The sequence below is a fragment of the Hyaena hyaena genome, unplaced genomic scaffold (assembly GCF_003009895.1).
Source record: "Hyaena hyaena isolate Hyena2069 unplaced genomic scaffold, ASM300989v1 scaffold_6, whole genome shotgun sequence".
In the NCBI taxonomy this organism is placed as follows: Eukaryota; Metazoa; Chordata; class Mammalia; order Carnivora; family Hyaenidae; genus Hyaena; species Hyaena hyaena.
This window is the reverse complement of record NW_024080638.1, coordinates 2,642,205-2,664,369: the sequence shown is the minus strand read 5'-3', so window position 1 is coordinate 2,664,369 and position 22,165 is coordinate 2,642,205. Positions and strand designations below refer to the sequence as shown.

At 46.3% G+C, this 22,165-nt stretch overlaps 1 long non-coding RNA gene across 1 annotated transcript; it reads left to right on the top strand.

Moving 5' to 3' along the window:
• The first annotated feature begins 16,275 nt into the window (after window positions 1–16,275).
• On the top strand, window positions 16,276–19,180 carry LOC120237641. The gene is made up of 2 exons (XR_005530005.1): window positions 16,276–16,433; window positions 18,300–19,180. It is a non-coding gene; the product is annotated as an uncharacterized LOC120237641 (long non-coding RNA).
• The last annotated feature ends 2,985 nt before the right edge of the window (window positions 19,181–22,165 follow it).

Below are 22,165 nucleotides of genomic sequence, written 5' to 3'. Positions count from 1 at the left end.
TCTTGAAATTCTCAATACTTTGATCTTTGAACGTGTGTTTGTAAGTAAAGCCTGAGGGAACACAGGATCGAGCAGGTGAGCAGAGAGCTACAAGTGCTGTGTGTGTCCAACATTCCTTGCCACTCGTTCTCACATAGTGTCGGCCGTGCATCACAAATACAACATTCCAGTGGCCCCCCAACGTGTAGAGTTCAGTGACGCTCAAAGCAACTGTGAGGTAAATGTGTTCCTTGTACAGCTGAATGGGCTGCGAGGACCAGGGCAGCAACTGTACCAAGAGGCCATGCTTCTTAGTAAAACCAGAACTTGCTTCGCATGACCAGCCAGCGCTACCATGTGTTTTAGCCAACCACTGAGTTCGCTTTCCTTTTTGTCCGCCTTACCCGTCAGTGAGCCAAGGGTACTGAGAATGTTGGGAGAATGTGCACATGTCAGGAAGTGAATTTAAAAAGTTGAGCTTGCTTTGTGCAGCATTTATACCATTCTGGTGAGACTGAAGAGTGTGTTCATGTGCTCAGTATGGGTACAAATTCGGAATGTAATGCAAATACAGAATATAATTTTGGTGATTCCATGTGGAAGTTTGCCTCCTCCTTCTAAATGAATCCAGTCACTTCGAGGGAGGCAGAGCAGGATTTTACTACGAGCAATCTTCCTTCTTCCTCCTCCCCTCCCTTCCCCAACTACCTTCTGGCTCAACAGCCGGCTGATGGCGTTTGGCACAACCTAATCAGGGACAGCCCGCCCAGGCCGACTTTTCCAGATAGTGCTGGATTAACAGCAGTGTTGGTGTGGGGGCTAGTCTTTGGTAAAAGGCAATGGGCTAACGTTTCTTTATCACCATGTGCTTCATAGGGCTTAGATCCTTTATTTACTTGCTTGCTGGTAAATTTTTACAGCCTCGTTCTGCCAAATATTGCTCTCCCTTAGGTCAGGCCCACATTTCTGAAATACAGCTTTTGAACTTTGGCCTGCAGTAAAGCCACTCTTGCTCTTATGAGTTGATCCTTCTCTGTAAAATTGCCAAGTTTTCCTTCTAAAGATATTAAAGCAAAGTCGTTTTATACGTATTATAGCCAATGTGCAAAACTCCCCTCCGGCTGATAACACACAGTTTAGAGAACAAACCTAACCTTGAAGACAGCTGTTTTCAAAGGAGGCTGCGTGTTAAAAGGACCTGAGGTACTTGGCAAAGTAGAAATGTCTGCCTCTCACTTCCCACAGTTCTGACTCAGTTGGTCTGGGGCTCAAGCTGGACATTGAGACTTAAAAGCTTCCCAGAGGGGATTCTAGATACAGCTCTGATTCTGAAACTGCTTAGTCACTGCTCTCGGGTCCCATTTGTTTAAATTCAGAGGAAGAAGGGGTGCCTGGGTGGCTCAGTCAGTTAAGCGTCCGACTTTGGCTCAGGTCATGATCTCACGGTTTGTGGGTTAGAGCCCTGCATCAGGCTCTGTGCTGACAGCCAGCTCAGAGCCTGGAGCCTGTCTTCAGATTCTGTGTCTTCCTCTCTCTCTGACCCTCCCCTGCTCATGCTGTTTCTATCTCTTTCTCAAAACTAAATAAAACAGTAAAAAAATTTTTAAAAAATAAATAAATTCAGAAGAAGAAATCTGCACAGCCAGGTCAGTGAGCACATCAGCCTCCGTATCAGTAGGAATCAGCAAATAATCGTGGACAGGCCTAATAGCGGGCCCTTTGAGAATGGCAAAGATGAATATGACAGCTTCCCAGCCCAGAGGAACTTCCAGACTGAAGGACAAGTAAGAAAGGCAGCACGCTAGTGTCAAGAGTATCTAGGAAAAGATACAGTCAGGAGCTGATAGGATTTTGCAAGAGTACGTTGTCTCCGAAAGGACTTCTCGGACGCCGTGCCCATGGTGCATCAGTAGGAAATGCCAAAAGGGTTCCAGAGCAGACCCAGCAGAGCAGGGGCATTGTCCTGTTTGACTCTGTGTCCCAAGTGACCAGCACAATACCGGCGCCTGGTAGGTGGTCATCAACAAACGGTTTAAAGAATAAAGGAGTGACCTGATTTGCAGCATAAGATGTTTAAAGGGCCCAAACCAAAAAGGCTGGGAAGCTATGGCTGAGCCAGATCACACAGGCCTGGAAAGCTCTTGAGCTGGCAGTTCTGTCACCTGAGCTGCTCATGGAGAAATAAATCTGACAGTAGTGCCATGTGCCGTTTTGGTTGGAGGATGAAGCTGGAGATGATTTAGGAGGCAAGGGCCCAGCTGGGGACTCCTGAAGACCTGTACTAGGCCAGCGGAAATGGGGATAAAGTGGGAGCGATGCAGAGAGATCATTCACAGATGTGCTTAGGACAGAAGCCTTGATGTTGGGTACCTCACCCCTGTGCTCTCCTACCCTGACACCCGAGAAACTCAAATGCTGCCATTGTCACCTAATCCGACTCGGATGGACACGGAGACCAGCAGCTGCTCCCTAGTGCCTCTGCAGCAGCCCCCTCTGCGTTCCCAGGGCCCTCCGCTGGTTGTAACAGGAGGGACCATTCTTTCTACTACAAGCATCACTTTATGTAGCTGTTCTAACATATAGCCAAGGTCTCATCTTTAGAAATAGCCAGTAAAATATGTAAAGTTGCTCTACCTTACTAGTTATCTGCGAGTACTAATTAAAATGACAGCAAGAGTTCATTTTTCACTCGTCAGATGGGCAAAAATTAAAAGGCAAATAATACCTGGTGTCAGTGAGGGAGAGGGAAAAGTGTGCTCTTAAATCCTGCTTGCAGGAATGCACATCAGTGGACTATTCTGAGGGCACTTTGGTGGAATCTATAAACATGTGAAGGGTGCATTCTCTTTGATCAGGCGGTTTTGGTTCTTGATACTTAACCCCAAGGAAATACTTTCACATGAGTACAAAGACATAAACACTGCATTTACTGGTAGCAATGAGGCATTGGTAGCACCATATCACCCATTTATAGGGAATGGTGCATCTAGGAGCGCCTGGGTGGCTCTGACGGTTTAGCGTCTGACTCTTGGTTTCGCTCAGGTCATGATCTCACAGTTTGTGAGATCAAGCCCTGCATCAGTACCGAGCTGACAGTGTTGAGCATATTTGGGATTCTCTCTCTCCTCCTCTCTCTCTACCTCTCTCTCTTCCTTTCAATAAATAAATAAACTCAAAAAAAAAAAATGACCATGGTGCATCCAAACCGTGGCATCTGTTGAAACCATCCAAAAGAATATGGCTGATGTGGCTGATTTGTGTATTCTGTCATAGGACATTTTATTCAGCAAAACAAGCAAATTGTTTATGAGACCAAAGAAAGCACCATAATGTCTATATTACATGTCTACATATATATGATTTCAGTTAAAAAATCAAGGACATATACACATGAGGGAAAAGGGGAGCAAACTGGCACTTGCGCTCTGCTAATGTATTGATTTGAGACTTCACAGTCAGAATGTATTCACATTATTGTTGTATAATTAATAAAAACACAAATAAAAGCCTGGGAAGGAAGGGGTTCTCCGTCACCATATTCCCTTTTTCCTTCCTCTAAGAATAATCTTGTAGGGAGGACAGAGTAGGATTACTGCCCCAACATTCTAAATGGGAACTCAGACAGTCTGAGTGGAGAAGAAGCTTGTCTGAGGCCGCAGGATGAGTTAGGGAGAAAGTCAGGATGAGAACCTAGGTCCCTGGACTCCATTCCAGTGCTCCATGCACTACACCGCCAGCAGCATTCAGCTTCCACATCTTCATGCCATCTTGCCCAGGATCAAAGGGAGTCCTTACCCCATTCTTTCAAGAGAACTTCTGACTCTTGCAGACTTAAAAGTTTTCAAACATTTTCTCTCCCTCTTCTGTTTTTATGGGGGCCAGACTCTTCCGAATCTCTACGTGAAATCTGCAGGTTCAGTGTTGTGAAGAACGCGTCTGATGTTCCGTCGGATTTCCATCCAAATAAATCTCATTTTGCTGATGTCTGTAAAGTCTGACTTTATAGCAGAGAGCTCTCCTAGGACTCTGTCTTTAATAAAAGGGGAAAGAAGTGGAACTACTAATTTAGTTTCTTTAAAAGGCATGTATTTTCATGCACATTAAGTCCATCTGTTGGTGAAATGGATGCCTTTGCACAGTGTATAATTTGATAAAACCCAAAAGAACTCAGAGCTCCCAGCTTGAAGCAGAAATAGAGAAAGTGGCTGGGAACCTGACTAAAGTGGATAAATCCACCAACCACTATTTTTAGAAATAAAAACTGATTTAAAAAAAAATAACCATCATGGGGAAAGATTAGTGTTCTTAGTGTAAGAGATTCTCAGCACATTTGAACTGCTTTGGAGACCAAGACCAAAGGGCCCACTGTCATTGCAGTTCATTTACTGGAGATGTCTTTTCACAGTGCTGTGTAGTATCTGAGCACATTGCTTCCTGCCCTCGCACCATCTGATGGCTCCCCTCTGGCTGCAGAGAGCTTACAAGCTAGCAGTCATCCCTTATGTGCCAGTGCAGAGTGTTTTAAAATTCGAAATGTTGACACCATTAAACCTTGGCATTTCACATTAAAACATCAGAAATTTCACACACAAAAAAAGTCAGAAGTCAGGATTCTGACTTCTCTTGAAAAATCAGAAGATCTGGCCGTATTGCGTCCAAGTTCCTGCAGAAAGTTAACGGGCCGGTGCCAAATAGTGGAGGCATAATACAGGCAGCATTCACCTCCTAGTTTGCACAGTCCCCACCTTACCTGCCCGGCCTGCATACACACTTGAAGCTACAACACCTGGTCTTGAGGATTAAAGTCTGAGCTTCACAAGAGGACACTCAAGGTCCTGCACTATTGGCTTCTGGCCAACTCTTCCATCTTCATTCTTTCCCTTTTTTTCCACCCATTTATTTAGCCAATAAACCCTCACTGATTGCTAGCATATCCCAGGCTGTGTGCTAGATAGTACAGAGACAAATAAAATGCATGCATTAGACAGGGTCCCAGCAGATGGCATACATAAGCCAGGACAATCCAAACGGGATTGGTTGAATAGTCAGAGAACCACAAGGATAGTGCATGACCTTGAGCCTAGAAGCTTCAGGACTGTGTACACTGAGGCCTGAAGTGAGAGCGCTGCCTAGCTGGGGAGATGCTATGACCTCTGCTGGGACCACGGCCAGCCCAAGACAGCTGTGCAAAGCAAGGGCTAGGGGGAAAATCACCTGCGCTCACTCTCCCCTCTACCTCCAGGCTTCTGAGGGGACTCCTCTACTGTCCAGGGCCAGAAAGCAAAGCACCAGGAGACCTCTTGATGCAGTCCACAGAGGCCAGCTGCCCTGGGCAGAGAAAGTGCAGAGTGGATCAGAGATACAAACAGAAGACACGGAGCCAAACCCATCTGTCCTTCAAGGAACTCACGGTCTAAAGAGGAAAAGGCGACATCAGCAAACAACGGCCGTGCAGTGGCGGCCGTGCTGTATTAACGAGAATCCTGTGGCAGGCTACAGGAGCTCAGAGGAGAGAACTAGCCAGGCAGAGGCAGTCAGGAAGCCTCCCAGGAAACAGTGACCTCAAAGCTGAGATTCAAATGATAAAGAACAAGGAGTTCACCAGATAGAGGTGAAGAGGGAGAGGCGGGCTGTCCCAGGAGAGAGAACATTCCCTTGCTCAGAATTCACGGGCACCATATGCTCAGTTTCCCAGATGTCTCAGTGTTCCGCAGTGTCTCTTGCTTTTGCTGCACCTACATGCTTGGGCACAGACCCTTCCTCTGCTGAAGGAGCTTCCCCCAGCATGTTGGGGAAGTTACCTCATCCCCATCCTCTCCAAGCAATTCCACTCCTCAATGTACCCAGCAGAAATGTGAACATGCATGCACTGAACGATACCCAATAGAATACTCACAACAGCACCATGCATAGTAAACAAATGTGCATCAACAGACTGGGTCAGTGAATTATGATATATCCACAGAGTAGAATACTATACAGCAGTGAGACTGTGTGATCTACAATATCGCAAATATTGTACCGAGTGAAAGAAACCCAACACAAAAGAGTATATCCCATAAGATTCCATTGATTAAAAAGTTGAGAAACAAGTGAAATCAATCTATGATGTTAGAATTCAGGATAGTAGTTACCCCAAGGGAAGTGGTGGTTACTACAACGTAGCACAAGATATGGGGTCTGTGTTGTTAGTCGCATCCCGTGTCATGGAGCGGGTGCTGGTTGCGTGGGCTCATGAAAATTCACTGAGCTTTGTGTGTATCCTTCTTCATGTCACACTTTAAGTCACCTTCTCCAGGAAGCCTTCCCAGGTTATTGAATGACAAGAGCTTAGAAAACCCTTCCGAAAACCCACCCACGATGTCCAAAAAACATCAAGGATGGAGCAACAGCTCAGGACCGCAGATCTGCCTTGATTTCCCTGGAAAGCCTGGACACACCCTGTCCACTCTCTTGGCTCCACTGTTGCTTTAAAATGATGCAGTGGAGCAGATGTGTTTCTAGTTTTTTCCAGTGATCGAGGGTTATAGGTCAATGGGTCTTCCAGCATTTTCTGAACTTGCTTGCCAATCCTAATGGCCTCTGGTCATAAAATAACTGAAACGGCTCTAACTCTCAGGTGAGTGGCACCCAACTTTCTCATCAAGGAGGAACGCTGTCACTACTTTTCTCCCATGAGTTCCATATAACGGATGCATTAAAAAAAAAAAAAAAAGATGTTTATTGTGTAGTGATCCATTTGCTTCAGTCAAGACATTTATATATAGTAGCCAACCTGACCTTGTGACCAGGGAATGAGGTAACCGATATGCCCTCAGTGGGTTGGAAAATTCCCACTCAAGGCAGAGTAATAGGACAGTTCAGTTCCCCTCAGGAAGATCCAAGCAGGGGCTCAATGTAGGATTCTCACTCTTAGTTTTGTGATATAGAAATTCACTCAGGAACCCTTATTTTTTTTTTTTCAAACCTTTCACAATGGCACCCATAGGCCACGGTCAGTATATTAGTTCCTTATCCCACATGCTGAAGAAACTCTGGGCTTTGTCTTCAGATATTTGTTAATACTACTTTCTCAACTTCTTTTCTATAATGATCTCAGGGGTGCCTGGGTGGGTCGGTTGGTTAAGCATCCGACTTCAGCTCAGGTCATGATCTCACAGTTCATGAGTTCAAGCCCCACATCAGGCTCTGTGCTGATAGCTCAAACCCTGGAGCCTGCTTCAGTGTCTCTCACTCTGCCCCTCGCCCAACTCACACTCTGTCTCTGTCTCATTCTCAAAATTAAACATTAAAAAAAAAAATAATGATCTCAGAAAGATGTGGCTTTTGTGGTGTTACATAACTCAAGTGAAGTGAAATACGATTATTTCTTTTTTATTTAAAAAATTTTTTTTAATATTTATTTATTTTTGAGAGGGAGAGAGAGTATGAGTGGGGCAGGGGCTGAGAGAGGAGACACCGAATTCCGAAGAAGGCTCCAGGGTCCGAGCTGTCTGCACACAGCCTGATGAGGGGCTCAAACCCATGAACTGCAAGATCATGACCTGAGCCAAAGTCGGACGCTTAACCGACTGAGCCACCCAGGCGCCCTGAAATATGTCTATTTCAATAATACTAATATGGGCTTCCACTTATGCTGTACCTCTAACACGTGTGACTACTATCCCAAACACCTTATATGTGTTCACACAGGCTGTGCAGTCAGATAGCATGGGTTCAAGGCCCACCTCTGCTCCTTCCTGGCTCAGTGGCCTAAGTAGCCTAAGTCATTAGGCACATAACCTCCTGGAGTTCTCATTTCCTTATCTATAGAGTGAGACTCCTAGCATAGTTCCAACAAGAAGTTCCTGGGAGGACCAAATGAATAACAGCCATGAAAGCACATGGCTCAGTGCTTGGCGCAGAGGAAGGGTTCTAAAACAATAGCTCTTTAGTAATTCTATTTTCTTCACAACAGCCCTTTCAAGAAAGCCTCAGTATCTTCATTTTGTAAAGAAAAAACTAAGGCTCAGAGACTTGCCTAGGATTACATAGCGACTGAATGGCAGAACCAGCATTTGCAATCCTAGTTGTACTTGACACTGAATCTTGACCTCTTTTCCCTAATCAGTCCTTCCACCTCTGGAGGCAGTGGTTGGAAGCCTCCACGGTTGCTTCTGTTCTTTCCTAAAAGTAATCATTTTTGAGATAAAGAACACTTTTTTTGCTTAGTTACTTGAAAGAAAAAAAATAAAATTATTAGGTAAGACTTTTACTCGTGTCATAAAAACCTAATTTTTCTCAAGTTCATTTTTTTATGTTCCCATTCAAGATTGTCAGCCCTAATTTTGTGACTGTTGACAATGTTGTTTTGGGCATTAGCAAAAGGTTTAAAAAGCCCGAGTCAAGCTGCATGACCTTGGGAACCTCCTGGTCCTCTCAAGTGGGCCTCAGTTTCTCCTTACGTAGAGCAATGGGGTGGAGAGAGGCTCTCCCAGTGCGTACAGCCTTGACACAGAACCCTCTCTTCTGACATCAATTCAGGGCCCTTTACACATGTGAGCAGCTGGGCTTCAAACGTTTGATTCCTGCCCTGTCTTCCTGAACTGTGTCAGAGGAGGAAAACAAAGCGGGGGGAGAAAATAAGAATCCAACATCTGTTTTCACACCATGGCTGGGAATTCATTCCTAAAACATCTTTCATACTTGACCAGAAGGGCATTTCATCACGAGTAATAGGATCCGTCCCCTTGCTCTCTGGCCTCTTTTGCACTTTGCTGATAAGACAGTAATGAATGTGCTGATGCGTATTTCCAGGAATCGAAGTTTCTCCCTGGCCCAGGCCAGCACTGCTGCCTTCTCAGAGGCAGGTGCCAGAGCCCAGTGCCCTTCCCTCACGAGCCGGCCAAGTCACTATCCTTGGGGCTCTCTTTCCTCCTCACCAGCACCTCACTGGGGACCCTGTGGGTAGGGACTGGTCACTGGAGCGGCCCCAATCAACTCTCCCTCTCCTGGCTTCCTGGTCCCAAGCCACCTGGGGGAGAGGGACCCTCCCTGTTCCAGACTCCAAGCACCCTCAGCGGTACACATGAAGAATTAGAACCCCCTCCCGTGGTTAGTGTGATAACCAAGGGAGTCAAAGAGTGTGAACAAAGAGTGTGAAAACACCTTGTGAATGCACGATCTATGAAGAAGTGAGCAAACACCGAGTGCTGTGTGAGCGCAGCAAAAACGACGACATTTAATTCAAATCTGACCCTGACACACATTCGATGAAGCAGCTCTGTCTGTATCGTTCTCAGTTGCATGTTGAACTCTGCTCTGAAATAGAGGCCACTTCAAAGAAAGTCTATAAGTCAATATATATATTCTTTGAAGGATACGTGGTGTTTTCGCCTGTTTTCTAAAAGCAGAACCGCAAACTCAAAAGAGCAGCTGTGATCTCTTCAAGACAAAAATCTTGGTGATTCAGAGCTTGTTTTTGCTCCTCTTGTTTATCTTTTACAACCACGCCTTCTCATGAGGCGCGCTGTAGCCTTAGTAGAAGGCACAGGGTTCATCGCAGCTCAACCACTGATTCTCTTTGAGCTTTGACCCAGTTTCTTCTCTTGCTTGGGCCACACTTTTCCCATCTATGAATGGGTGGGGAGATGGTGGGAGACCAGATGTATCAATATTTCTCAAAGGGTAGGCACTACAATTATCCCTATGGGGAATGATTTTAGGAATCGCAAGCCTAAAAGAAAACAACTGGATAAAAAAGGTAATCACTTTTCAATTCTCCTTTTATCTTGGGATTACACATCAAAGACAAATTCTCATGTTGGTGCTTGTATGTCAACAGCTCCCTACGCTTGCTCCTTTCCTCCTTGAGTGAGAACATATCTCGGGATGAGGCAGGAATCACTAGAATTTAATTTCCTTATTTTGTCATCACTGTGCCTGTGTCTTCATTCACTTCTACGTTAGCAAGCAACTTCGTTTCTGTTTTCATTTATTGCAGCGATGTGACGTTTCCTTTGCAAATACATTCTTTTTTTTTTTTTTTAATGAATTATCAGGGGCACCTGGGTGGCTCAGTCATTTGAGCATCTGACTGTGGCTCAGGTCATGATCTCCTGCTTTGTGAGATCAAGTCCCACATCAGGCTCACTGCTGTCAGTGTAGAGCCCACTTCAGATCTTCTGCCCCCACTTGTTCTCTCTCAAAAATAAAATAAAATATTGAAAAAAATTTAAGTGAATTATCAAAACATGCAGCAGAGGTTACAGGAAGCACATGGCTATGGCCACCACCATGGCCCTGCCACCCCAGTTAGAGAACTCTGGGAACTGGTGTCTGAGGTTACTTCCCTCACTCATGTGAACAGCTCAGTCACGGGATGCTCTCACTGCCCTCTATTCTGCTGGCTCCCTGGGCGGTGAAGTTGTGTTAAATGGACTCTGGGTCAGGGGTAGAGAGGACCAGGTGGCTGGGGGATTTGGTTCTGCCACAGGCGGAAGAAGAACTGGCACGCCTTCCAGGAATCATCTTATTTACGGCCAGGGCACGGCTCTGGCTGTGGTTTCAGCTGTACACCGAAGACACTGCCACAGTCGTGAGTTCTGGAAGGCATAAGAGTTGGCAACATACTACGCACGTCTCAGTTAGGTATTATCTCTGACTTCACTGTACAGGTGAGGAGACAGGCTCGGAAGCTAAAGTGATTTGAAAAACCACACCCTAGAAAGAGATGGAATGAGAACTTTCTTTTTCTTTTAAATTTTTATTTTTTTTAATGTTTATTCGTTCATTTTTGAGAGACAGAGCATGAGTGGGGAGGGGGCAGAGAGAGAGAGGGAGACACAGGATCTGAAGCAGGCTCCGAGCTGTCAGCACAGAGCCCAGCATGGGGCTCGAACCCATGAACAGTGACATCATGACCTGAGCTGAAGTCAGGCGCCTAACCGACCGAGCCACTCAGGCACCCCAGAATGAGAACTTTTAAGTTGGCATCTTTTGTCACCAAAGTTCACATTCTTTCAACTACATATGATGCTAAAGGTTTAGAAATAAACCAGAAAGGTGAACAGATATTTTATGGCTATAATATCGCATTCTATGAATATACTATGCTAATACCTTCTTACTTTGGAACAGTTTATGTCCAATAGATGAGCAATCTTATGGCTAAACCTTTGGGTACATCTATAATATGTCTATAAGATAAATGTCTAGAGGTGCCTGGGTGGCTCAGTCGGTTGAGTGTCTGACTTGTGATTTTGGCTCAGGTTATGATCTCCGGGTCATGGGATCAAACCCCACATTAGACTCCATAGTAAGTATGGAGCCTGTTTAAGATCATAAATAAATAAATAATAAATAAAAACTTCTAGAGAAACAAAACTGAAGGTATCACAATTCCAGATTTCAAGTTACATTACAAAGTGGTAATAATTAAAACAGTACAGTACTGGCATAACAATAAATTTATTTTTCAAAAAAATAAAGCAATGGAATAGAATAGAAAACCCAGAAATAACCCACAGTGATATGGTCAATTAATCTTCAACAAAGGAGGAATGAATATACAATGGGTAAAAGACAGTCTTTTCAACAAATGGTGTTGGGAACACTGGTCAGCTACATGCAAAAGAATGAGACTAGACCACTTCCTTTCAGCATACACAAAAGTAAACTCAAAATGGATTAAAGACCTAAATGTGAGGCCTGAAACCACGAAAATCCTTGAAGAGAGTATAGGCAGTAACTTCTCTGACATTGGCTATGGCAACACATTTCTAGAGGCAAGGGAAATAAAAGCAAAAATAAACTATTGGACTACATCAAAACAAAGTTTCTGAACAGTGAAGGAAACAGTCAACAAAACTAAGAGGCAATCTACTGAATGGAAGAATATATTTGCAAATGCGATATCTGATGAAAATTTAGTATCCAAAATATATAAAGAACATACATAACTCAACACTCAAAAAACAAACAATCCAATTAAAAATTGGGCAGAAGGGGCGCCTGGGTGGCTCAGTGGGTTAAGCGTCTGACTTTGACTCAGGTCAAGATCTCAGGGTTTGTGGGTTTGAGCCCCGCATCGGGCTCTGTGCTGACTGCCAGCTCAGAGCTTGGAGCCTGTTTCAGATTCTGTGTCTCCCTCTCCCTCTGGCCCTCCACTGTTCAGCTGTCACTCTCTCTCAGAAATAAATAAAATATTAAAATTTTTTTTAAAAATTGGGCAGAAGATATGAACAGACATTTCTCTAAAGAAGACATCCAGATGGCCAACAGACATATGAAGAGATGCTCAACAAATCAAAACCACAATGAAATATCACATCACACCTGTCAGACTGGCTAAAATCAAAACCACAAGAAACAACAAGTGTTGGCTAGGATGTGAAGCAAAAGGAAGCCTCTTGCACTGTTACTGAGAATGCAAACTGGTGCAGCCACTGTGGAAACAGTATGGAGGTTCCTCAAGAAGTTAAAAGTAGAACCACCCGATGATTCAGTAATTGCATTACTGGGTATTTATGAAAAAAAAAATACAAAAACACTAAATCCAAGGGATACATGTGCCCCTATGTTTACAGCAGCATTATCTACAAAGGCCAAGGTAAGGAAGCAGTCCAAGTGTCAATCCATAGATGAATGGATAAAGAAGATGTGATACACACACACACACACACACACACACACACACACATACACACACTCACACAATGGAACATTACACAGCCATAAAAAGGAATGAAATCTTGCCATTTGCAACAACACAGATGGATCTAGAGAGTATAATGCTAAGTGAAATAAGTCAGTCAGAGAAAAACAAATACCATATGATTTCACTCATATATGGAATGTACCAAAAAACAAATGAGCAAAGGAAAAAAGAGAGGAGACAAATCAAGAAACAGACTCTTAGCTATAGAGAACAAAGTGAAGGTTACCAGAGGGGATGTGGGCAGAGGGATGGCAGAAATAGGGGATGGGGATTAAAGAGTACCCTTATCAATATGAATAAAATGATAAATTTCTAAAATTCTAACTGCTGTGTCAAAAACCATACGTATGTCTTTAAGGCTCTTGACACATACTGACATATATTGCTGAAATGCCCTTCAGAAAGGTTGCACCAATCAATTCACGTGATCCCAGCATGGACAAGAGTGCCCATTCTCTCACATGTCCCTTAATTCTGAGTATTTTATTTAAATTCTTTAAAATAGGAAAGATATGGGGGCTCCTGGGTGGCTTAGTCGTTAAGCGTCCGACTTTCACTTAGGTCATGATCTCGCGGTTCGTGGGTTCAAGCCCCGCATCGGGCTCTCTGCTGACTGACAGCTCAGAGCCTGGAGCCTGTTTCAGAGTCTGTCACTCCCTCTCTCTCTGACCCTCCTCTGCTCATGCTGTCTCTCTCTCTCTCCTAGAAATAAATAAAACATTAAAAAAAATTTTTAAATAGGAAAGATATGGCCCTCCCGTGTCTTCATTAGCATTTCTTTGATTATCAGTGAAGTTAAAGACCTTTCCATTTGCTCATTAACCATTTGGATTTGTATGTGGAAACTTCATGGTCAAGTCCATTGTTTACTATTTCAATATGTCATACATTCAGGATTCAGGATAAGTGACAAGTTCCCAGAAACTCTCTAGGCCCCAGTACTCCTAACTGTGAAATGGATTTCAAAGGGAACACTTTCGAGACCTCTCCAACCAAAACCTTAACTGGACGGGGTAGCATTAAGGTCGCTGGAAGCCTGGGCACATCTCCTAGACTGGAGTCTCCACCAGCCCCTTCCCACTTTATTGTCCCAGTCAATAAAGGCCAAGCTGCCAAATGGGCTGGGCCACCTCTGCCAGAATCAACACCCTAACTCTGCTTCCCCATGTGGACACCCTGCCCATGACCATTTATTGAGGCAGTGACTGTCTTTTGCACCCCGTGTTAAACAAAGTGGTTTGTATTTTAAGAAGTGATTGTGGGTTTGTTCACCTTCATTGTTAATAACTCCACCCTCTAGGGAGGAGAATGGAAGGCCATGGCTGCCCACCTCACCAGCAATCCTATACTTGACCCATCTCTGTGATAACGTGAGGTGACATTCCTGACATGTTTTTAGAAGAACACATCCCTAGCCTGAAAGAAGAAAACTGTAGGGGCGCCTGGGTGGCTCAGTCAGCTGAGCGTCCAACTTCGGTGCAGGTCATGATCTCACAGTTCGTGGGTTCAAGCACCACAGTGGGCTCTGTGCTGCCAGCTAGCTCAGAGCCTGGAGCCTGCTTCAGATTCTGTGTCTCCCTCTCTCTCTGACCCTCCCCTGCTCACGCTGTCTCCCTCTCTCTCAGAAATAAATAAATAAATAAACAAACAAACAAACAAATAAATACATTTAAAAATTTTTTTAAAAAGAAGAAAACTGTAAAGACTTAGGAGAAAATCATACCTGTCTTTCCAAAAATAGTAACAGGAAGATTGATTTCTTACTGTAGACTGCCTTTAATGATGATTGCCATTAAGTTAGAAAAAAGTTTTCATTTTTTATCTTGGGTGGGTGGGTGGTTAAGATGAATTTCATTGAGTTGCAAATGCAGAGAGTTGAAATTCCTTCAAACTGATCATTGCTTGAAAATGAATATGTAATGAGAGACTCTTGAACGCTGAGAACAAACTGAGGGCTGATGGGGGTGGGGGAGAGGAGCAGGGGGTGATGGGCATGGGGGAGGGCACTTGTTGGGATGAGCAGTGGGTGTTATATGGAAACCAACTTGACAATAAACTATGAAAAAACAAAAGAAAGAAAATGAATATGTAAGCATAGCATGAGAAAAGTATTGAAGTGCATATCTTCACACCCTGGGGAGGTTTGTATAATGTTTTATTTTATGTGTCTTCCAGAAAAAGGAACCATACATTTTAATCTCGACCTCCCTTTATGTCCCATGTCCCAGTGGCTGATTCCCCACCCCGTCCCCCACCTCACTCACGATGGTCCACGAAAGTGAGCTGCAAACAGAGCAGATCTACAATTCATGGAGTGGTCCCCATCCTTCATGCCACCTGCTTCACTCCCTCTCTTCCTGAACTCCTGGCCCCATTCATTGCTCTCCTCTGCTGCCCCTCACACTTGCCACTCATACCATTCCAGACTGTCTACCGTATAGTTTCCAGCTTCACCAGTCCTCGAGTTCTGGTAGCTCTTGATGCCCCGGTCCTCCTAATCCCCAGCCCCATCCCCTGGCCTCCCAAACTCTTAGTAGCTGTCAACGCATTCGTGGTTCCATTTGGAGGAGATGAAATCTGGCAGCGTGTGGGTGCTTTACTAAGTCCTAGTGCGTCTAACTCCAGAGCTCAGGCCTACCATTGACAGGGCCAAGCGAGACATTCCTCAGCATCTTGCTCCATCGGGGGTCTGTCTGAGGGAGTGTGAGATCTGGCCTGCCCATGGGGCTCCGTTCCCTCTCCCCATGGATGTGAGGCTGTGTGATGGGTGCAAGTTCTGTGAAAGGAACCTGCTGTAGCCAAGCGTGCTGAGCGGCAGTTCCCACAGGAGGCGGCAAGCGTGTGCCCAGTACCCCCTGTCCCTGTGCCTTGCCTCCCACAGTTCAGCTGCTAGCTTCACCCACCCCAGGCTCAGGGCAGGACAGAAGATGCTGGAACTTGGTACATGCTTCCATGCTGGTCCTGCAGGGAGAGCCGAGTAAGATATATTTTTTGAACCTGACTGCATGCCATTTGGGCACCTCCTGAGTGTAAGAATTCATTGCTGCTATTGAAACCACCGGGGGCCATCGGATGAAAGCCCCAAATTCAAAGTCCATCTAAGAAAATCCTCCCATTAACGCACTGACGAAGAAGCTGGTGGAAAGAGAACCAAAACGGGAAAGAGAACCAGATGATATTCTTTCAAAACTAAAATTCCCTCAGGAATTTTTTCCCAAGCTTCCAGTTCCAGCCCCATGGAAGTCACTCACTGTTATCTTGGGGGGAGTGACTTGACCTGTCTCAGGTGACCTCTTCTATAAGAGCGTGTTAATAATACCCGTCACAGGGTGTGACGGGCTTAACACAGCACCCAGCATACCGTAGGAGCTCTGTATATGGCAGCTCCTGCTCTGTGCAAGCAAGGCCTAACTGGAGAGAAGTGGTGCGCCAAAGGAAGCACTAAGGATGCGAAAGTTGGAACCAGAAGAAGGCCAGGGTGAGCAGAAGGCGAGCTCTGTAGTCATGACGATGGTAAGCATGGGAACAACGAGAAAGCCATGGTAATCACCAGGCGGCAGCAACAAGGAGCTTGGCATCCCAGATCCAGCATCCGAGCTGGGAAGGCCTCTGGCCTGGTCCCCCAGAAGTGGCTCTAGCACCTGGTGACCTTTGTTACCTGTCGCACTCAATGAGACGGAGGCACCAGGTGACAGACAGGGAGAGGCTGAGAATGAGAAAGCGGGCCCCACACCAGCCCCAGCCCACAGGGTAGCAGGTAAGAGGGAGGCTCAGGGGCCAGCCCCTGCTCTCCTGTTTCTTAAGGTATGACCCCAAAAACCTCTGGCAAGTCTCTGAGCCCCAGATCCCCATGTCTAAAATGGGCGTGATGATAATCCGTACCTCCAAACATCACTGAGAGGGTTGCGCTGGATGAGAAAAGTATGTGAAGTGCTGAGCATGGTATCCTTTGCTCAGAAAGCACTCAGAGGCTGCACCGTTGTCCTCGCTCTTATGAATTTATCTTAAGGATTGCTACAGGGCTCCTGTGAAGTTCTGACTTTTATGCAGCTCTTTTCACACTGTTTGAAAAGTGTCGCTGACAGAACCCTGCATTGTAGCCCAGACCAAGTTAATGCTGCCAAATATCCAGGTTGGGGTTGCAGCTATTCCGCTCAAGGGACCACTCTGAGCCTCCGCTTCCTCATCTGTAACCCAGCGTCATCTGGACATGGCAGAGTGCCTGGGAGGACCCCCTGAGGCACTGGCTGGACGGTGGCCAGCAGCGGGCTTGGCACAGAGGGAGGCTCCAGGAATGGGAGTTCCCTTTCTTTTCCTGTTCCCCCTGGGAATGTGCAGAAAGCCAGGGCGAGGACCCCCCTGGGGCTCCTCTGGCCGCCTGACCAACCGGAGGGAAAGCCAAGGGAGAGCCCAGGGTGGAGAGCAGGAAGGGGGCTGTGGTGCGGAGCGGGTCAGCCCCTTTCCCTCTGTGACCCCGCAATTTGGAAACATCCCCCCTATCTGCTGTGCTGTGTCCCCGCCGTCCAGCCCACGGTGGCCAGAGCAACGGCAGGATAGAGAACTGCGCTCGCCAGCCGCCGTGTGCCGGCCTTCAGGTCAGGCCGAGCAGGGCCGGTCTCCAGCACACAGAGGGCCGGCAACCTCAGCCCCAGGTGAGGGATCCCCTGGTGCAGCCCTGGAATTTTCGCCTTCTGGTTCCCCTGGGAGGCCTGGGCCCAGAAACAGGCAAGGAGGCTCAGGGCTCCCTGCAGCATTGATTGGAGGGGCTTCATGCTCACAGATTTCCTCTCCCCTTCACTCTGGGCATGGGCTGGCTTTGGGACTCCTGGCGTCCACTAAGAGAGGTTTATGCTGTTTCTTACAATATAATAAGCTGTCATTTTTTTTCAACTGAGCACCTACTGTGTGCCCAGCCTAATGTGAAGTACAGTCAGTCCTCATCATTCCTGGATTCCGAGTTTGCACATTCACCTACTCCTCTCGGATTTATCTGTAAGCCCCAAGTCAACACCGGAGGTGTGCTTTGCACAAGCACAGCTATTCACAGATGTGTACAGAGCCGTCCAACGCACCCATCCGCAGCTGAGGTTGAATGAGGTGACGCTCTGCTGTTTTGTTCCAGATCTCATGCCACATACAAGTATCCTTTTGTGCTCTGTTTAGGGCCATGGTTTTCACATGTGGGGGATTTTTGTGATAATTTTTGCTGTTTGAAATGGCCCCCAGCGCATAGAGCTAAACTGTTGTCTGGCATTCCTAAGCCTGAGATAGCTGTGCTGTGCCTTGCAGAGAAAATACATATATTAGATGTATGAGTCATAGCGCTGTTACCATGAGTTCAATGTTGACAAATCAACAATCTGTATTAAATCAGGTAGAGCTAAACAGAAATACATGTGCAAGGTATGTACTGAACAACTGATAAAAATGTTGGGACCAGCAGCTCACAGATACCTGACACTGTATTTCCCTAGGACCAATGGCTTCAGTATTTGCTAATTAAGTGGTTTTGGAGATGTTATGAAAGATAATTACTATGAAAAATGGCAACCAACTGCATTTGTTATCTTATGTAGCTCTCTAAATAAGCACATGGATCAATACTATTATCTCCATTTTACAGGTATGGAGATCAAGGCAGAGGAAAGGGGCCTTTCCTAGGGTCACCCTGCTCACAGCTGGCTGCCTTGAGATCACACCTGCCTCCAACATTGGCATCCCCTTGACCACCTTGGGCTGCGCCGTTGTCTACTTCCCAGTGGCCAGTGCAACTTTCACAGCCACAGGAACAGAACCAGACCGCTGGCATACAGACTCGTCCTCACTTTATGGGAAACCTGAAGTCTGGAGAAGACAAGCAAGCCCCAGGGCACAGCAGTGAGAGCCTATGAAGGAATGGGGGGCCGTGGCAGCGTTTGCATTCTTTATGTTTTCCCCGCCCTCTGGGAAGTAGTCTGGGCTCCTGAAACCACCTTTTGTAAGTTTCCCATGAAGCTTTCTTTGGGGAAAATCTTGATTTTTGTAAAAAGGAAACTAATATATGTCATGCACCTGTCGAGTGCCAGGCACTACACCATTTATTCTCACAAGTCTGAGTATTACTACAGAGTATGACTCCTGGAATTATCTGGAAGCCCTGCCCATACACATTCAGCTCAACTTCTGCACACCAAGCCTGCTTAACATGATGTGGCCACGTGGCTTTCTTTTTTTTCTTTTTTTTCCTGGTCATTGGAGTACACTTGGCCCAAGTGCAGGGCAAGACACGGGGTCAAAGAGTTAATGCCCCTGGGAGAAGCCCTCAGACAGTAAAGGTGCTGTGGATAAACAGCCCAGCCTCCTAGCCACTTGGTTGGGACAGTCTCCAGTCATGTTCCATTCACACTCACCCAGGGTTCCCCAGTGGGACTGAGCTCTCATCAACCGTAATGGTATCTGGCTTGACAATATTTCCATCCCCTCCCTGTCTCAGATCTCCTCCCAAATAAACTACCAGCACTCAAATAACAGCCTTCCATTGAAATGAACAACGTGCTTGGAAGCACGTGGTCAAAATGATTAACTCAGCTTCACATGGATCAACACCTATTGCTATGTCTTCTTCAACATACTGCTGCCTCTGGAGAGCAAGGACCCATATGTGGCACGCTGGGGTGAGGGGGGCCAGGAAGATGGATTTACCACCATCAAGTGACAAGCAGTAGGTGGTGGCTGTGGACATACCACGTGACACGTGCTCCAAAATTGGGATTCTGGGCAAAAGATCAAAATGGTGGAAACAACATTGGCGCAGATCTCCTGTGGTCTAGTCATCCTGCTAAATAACTTCGACAAGACTCCTAGACATTATTTCTTTGAGTCCTATTGGTATGTCCAAGTAGATTACCCCGGCATTACACGTGTGTCTCAGAAAGGCAAACACAAGCAACACTGTATGGTAGCATCGTGATTTGTGACCAAGCCTATCTGACTCAGAGCTTTTACCCTTCCCCTTACCTGCCCCACTTCTAAGACCCTAAAAGGTTTACTCTCCAATAGTCCACATGCAATGAAGAGCTAGTAGGGGCTGAGGCACACTGTGGGGCAGTACTGTCTTTCAAATTCTACTTTATGGGCAGCTGCAGATGCTATACTGGCCTCACGTTTTCTATGGGCCAGGAGTCCCAGCACGACAGCTCTGTTCAGGGTCTCACAAGGCTGCAATCAAGGGGCATCTGGGCTGCATTCTCATCTGGAAGACCTGCAGGAGAAGACTGTGCTTCTAAGCTCATTCAGGTTGTTGACAGAATTCATCTCCTTACGGATGTGTGATTGAGGACCCCAGCTCTCAATGACTATCACCTGGAGACCAATCACAGGTTCTAGAAGCTACTCACAGTTCCCTAACACACAGCCTGTCCATAGGCAGTTCAGAAAATGACAGTTTGCTTCTTCTGTCTTTCCAGCCCACTAAAATGAGAGCATACATAACGCAAGATAATCCCAGGAACAACACCCCATCTCCTTTGACACATGATGGGCTGATTGGTTATTTGTATTACTATCACCATCATCAGTTGTAATTAATATTATTATTTTTATAATTATTATTAATTCAGTATTCTGAAATATAGCACTAAGATCTCACCGGCCTTTTGCACAGAAGCCTTCCATAGTTCCCAACACCTCTGGAATAAAACCCAAGTTCCAAGCCTGGCATTCATGCCTCCCAGTATCTTCCTGGTTTCATATTTGCCCACTCCTGGCTCTTCCCCGCTCACGTCCACCTCTTCATCTTCTTTTGGCACATGTAGCGCTTCTTCCTGGCCTGCCTTTACCTCTTTCAGTCAAGTTCATGTGCACATCTTTGCTAACTCATCAGAAAGATGGTCTTGACTCTCCCAGGTCCACTCAGCCTCTCTCCACTCTGGGCCCCAAAGCTGGCCACACTGCATCATATCACCTCATCAGGGAGTTCCAGTCCACCTCTGAATTCTGAGACTCGGCATACATAAGGTCTCTATACACCGTACTAAATGAATACATAATCAATATGATGAACAGCAACTTCTCTCTTATGGCCACTTCAGGTTTGCAAAGTATATTAAACTGATACAGAAAAGTCTGGAATGGAGACATTGAGCAAAAGACCAAGAGACCCAGCTGGATGACCTAGTGGGCCCAGAACCCATGTCCTCTTCGTATCGACTGACAGGCTCCGGAAAGGAACCGTGGCTCTGCTGAAGAGCCCCTGGGCTCAGCACTTCCCGTATTCGCTACTGCTATTCTTGGTGCTCCTCTTCCCCAAAGCCTACTTGCATATTTTCAGGTCTTTGGATGTTGCGGCCAAACCACTGTTGTACTTCCGAAAGCAGAACCAAAACACACCACCTGCCACTGTCCTCACTGACTTCCTGCTCCCAGGGCTCCAATCCCAGCCTGGAGCTCTCGGGCCCCTGCTTGGGAGCCATGTCCACTTTCCACACACAGGCCCTGCACACCGTCCACGCTCCCCCATCCTCCGACCTCCACAGCTCCTCCTCCAGCCTGGTTTTCTAAGACCTCTGCCTGCTCCCAGGAACCCAGATCCTCACCACTCTCTTCCTTGTTGAACCACTTCCCCATTTGAATTCTTTGCGTCCCTCCTCCGTTTATTCTGGGGAAGCCGGCTCCAAAACCCAGTTGTGACTTCTGTAGGTTAAAGGCCAGGACTGAAAACAAGAAGTTACCATTTCTGGCACCCCCTGGCTCCTTAGCCAGGACGGAGCTACAAAGGTAGTGTGCCTTGACCAGGCACAGAGGCTACTAGAAACGCTCATGCCAGGCAGGTCCCTGGGAAAGGAGGTTGGGGGAAAAAAACAAGGCCCACCAACGGAATCATGGAAGGATTCCAGTTTCTCCTGAAACTCCAGGTACATTAAATATACCCATTTCACAGATGATTGCTCTCAATTTTGAAACTAACTGAAATCCACAGAAGCACGTCTGGAGCCAAGGAAAGGGAGGAATCCACTCGTGACCCAAGACAAGCTACGTAAAACCTTGGGAGGCCAAGTTTCTTGTAAAAATGAGAAGGATTAGGGCCTTCACTGAGGATGACTGAGAATCAAATAAGATAATACTTTGAGTGACTAGCACAGCGTGGAGCATGTAGAAGTCTTGCCAAACAAAGCCAAATACCTTCCCCTTTAAAATTGCTGCTGTTGCCCTCCATGGAGCACCTCTGGGGGCCGTCGGCTCTCTAGAGCCACTGTGGCTGGAATGCACTTGGTACCCTCCAGGGCACTGCCAGCAGAGGCCTCAGGCAGGCCTGTCGCCAGTCCAGCTGGGGTGGCGGGTGGCCCTGAGCCAGCGTCCTCGGCAACTTCAGGAGCTGCTCACAGCGATGACTTTGATGTGAAGCCAAAGGTGGATGTGTTACAATTATCTAAATTATTCAAGGCCCCCACAACCTTCAGAGAGCTACAGGTTGCTTGTAACTTTGATTCCCTGCCTCCTACTGCGCCCCAT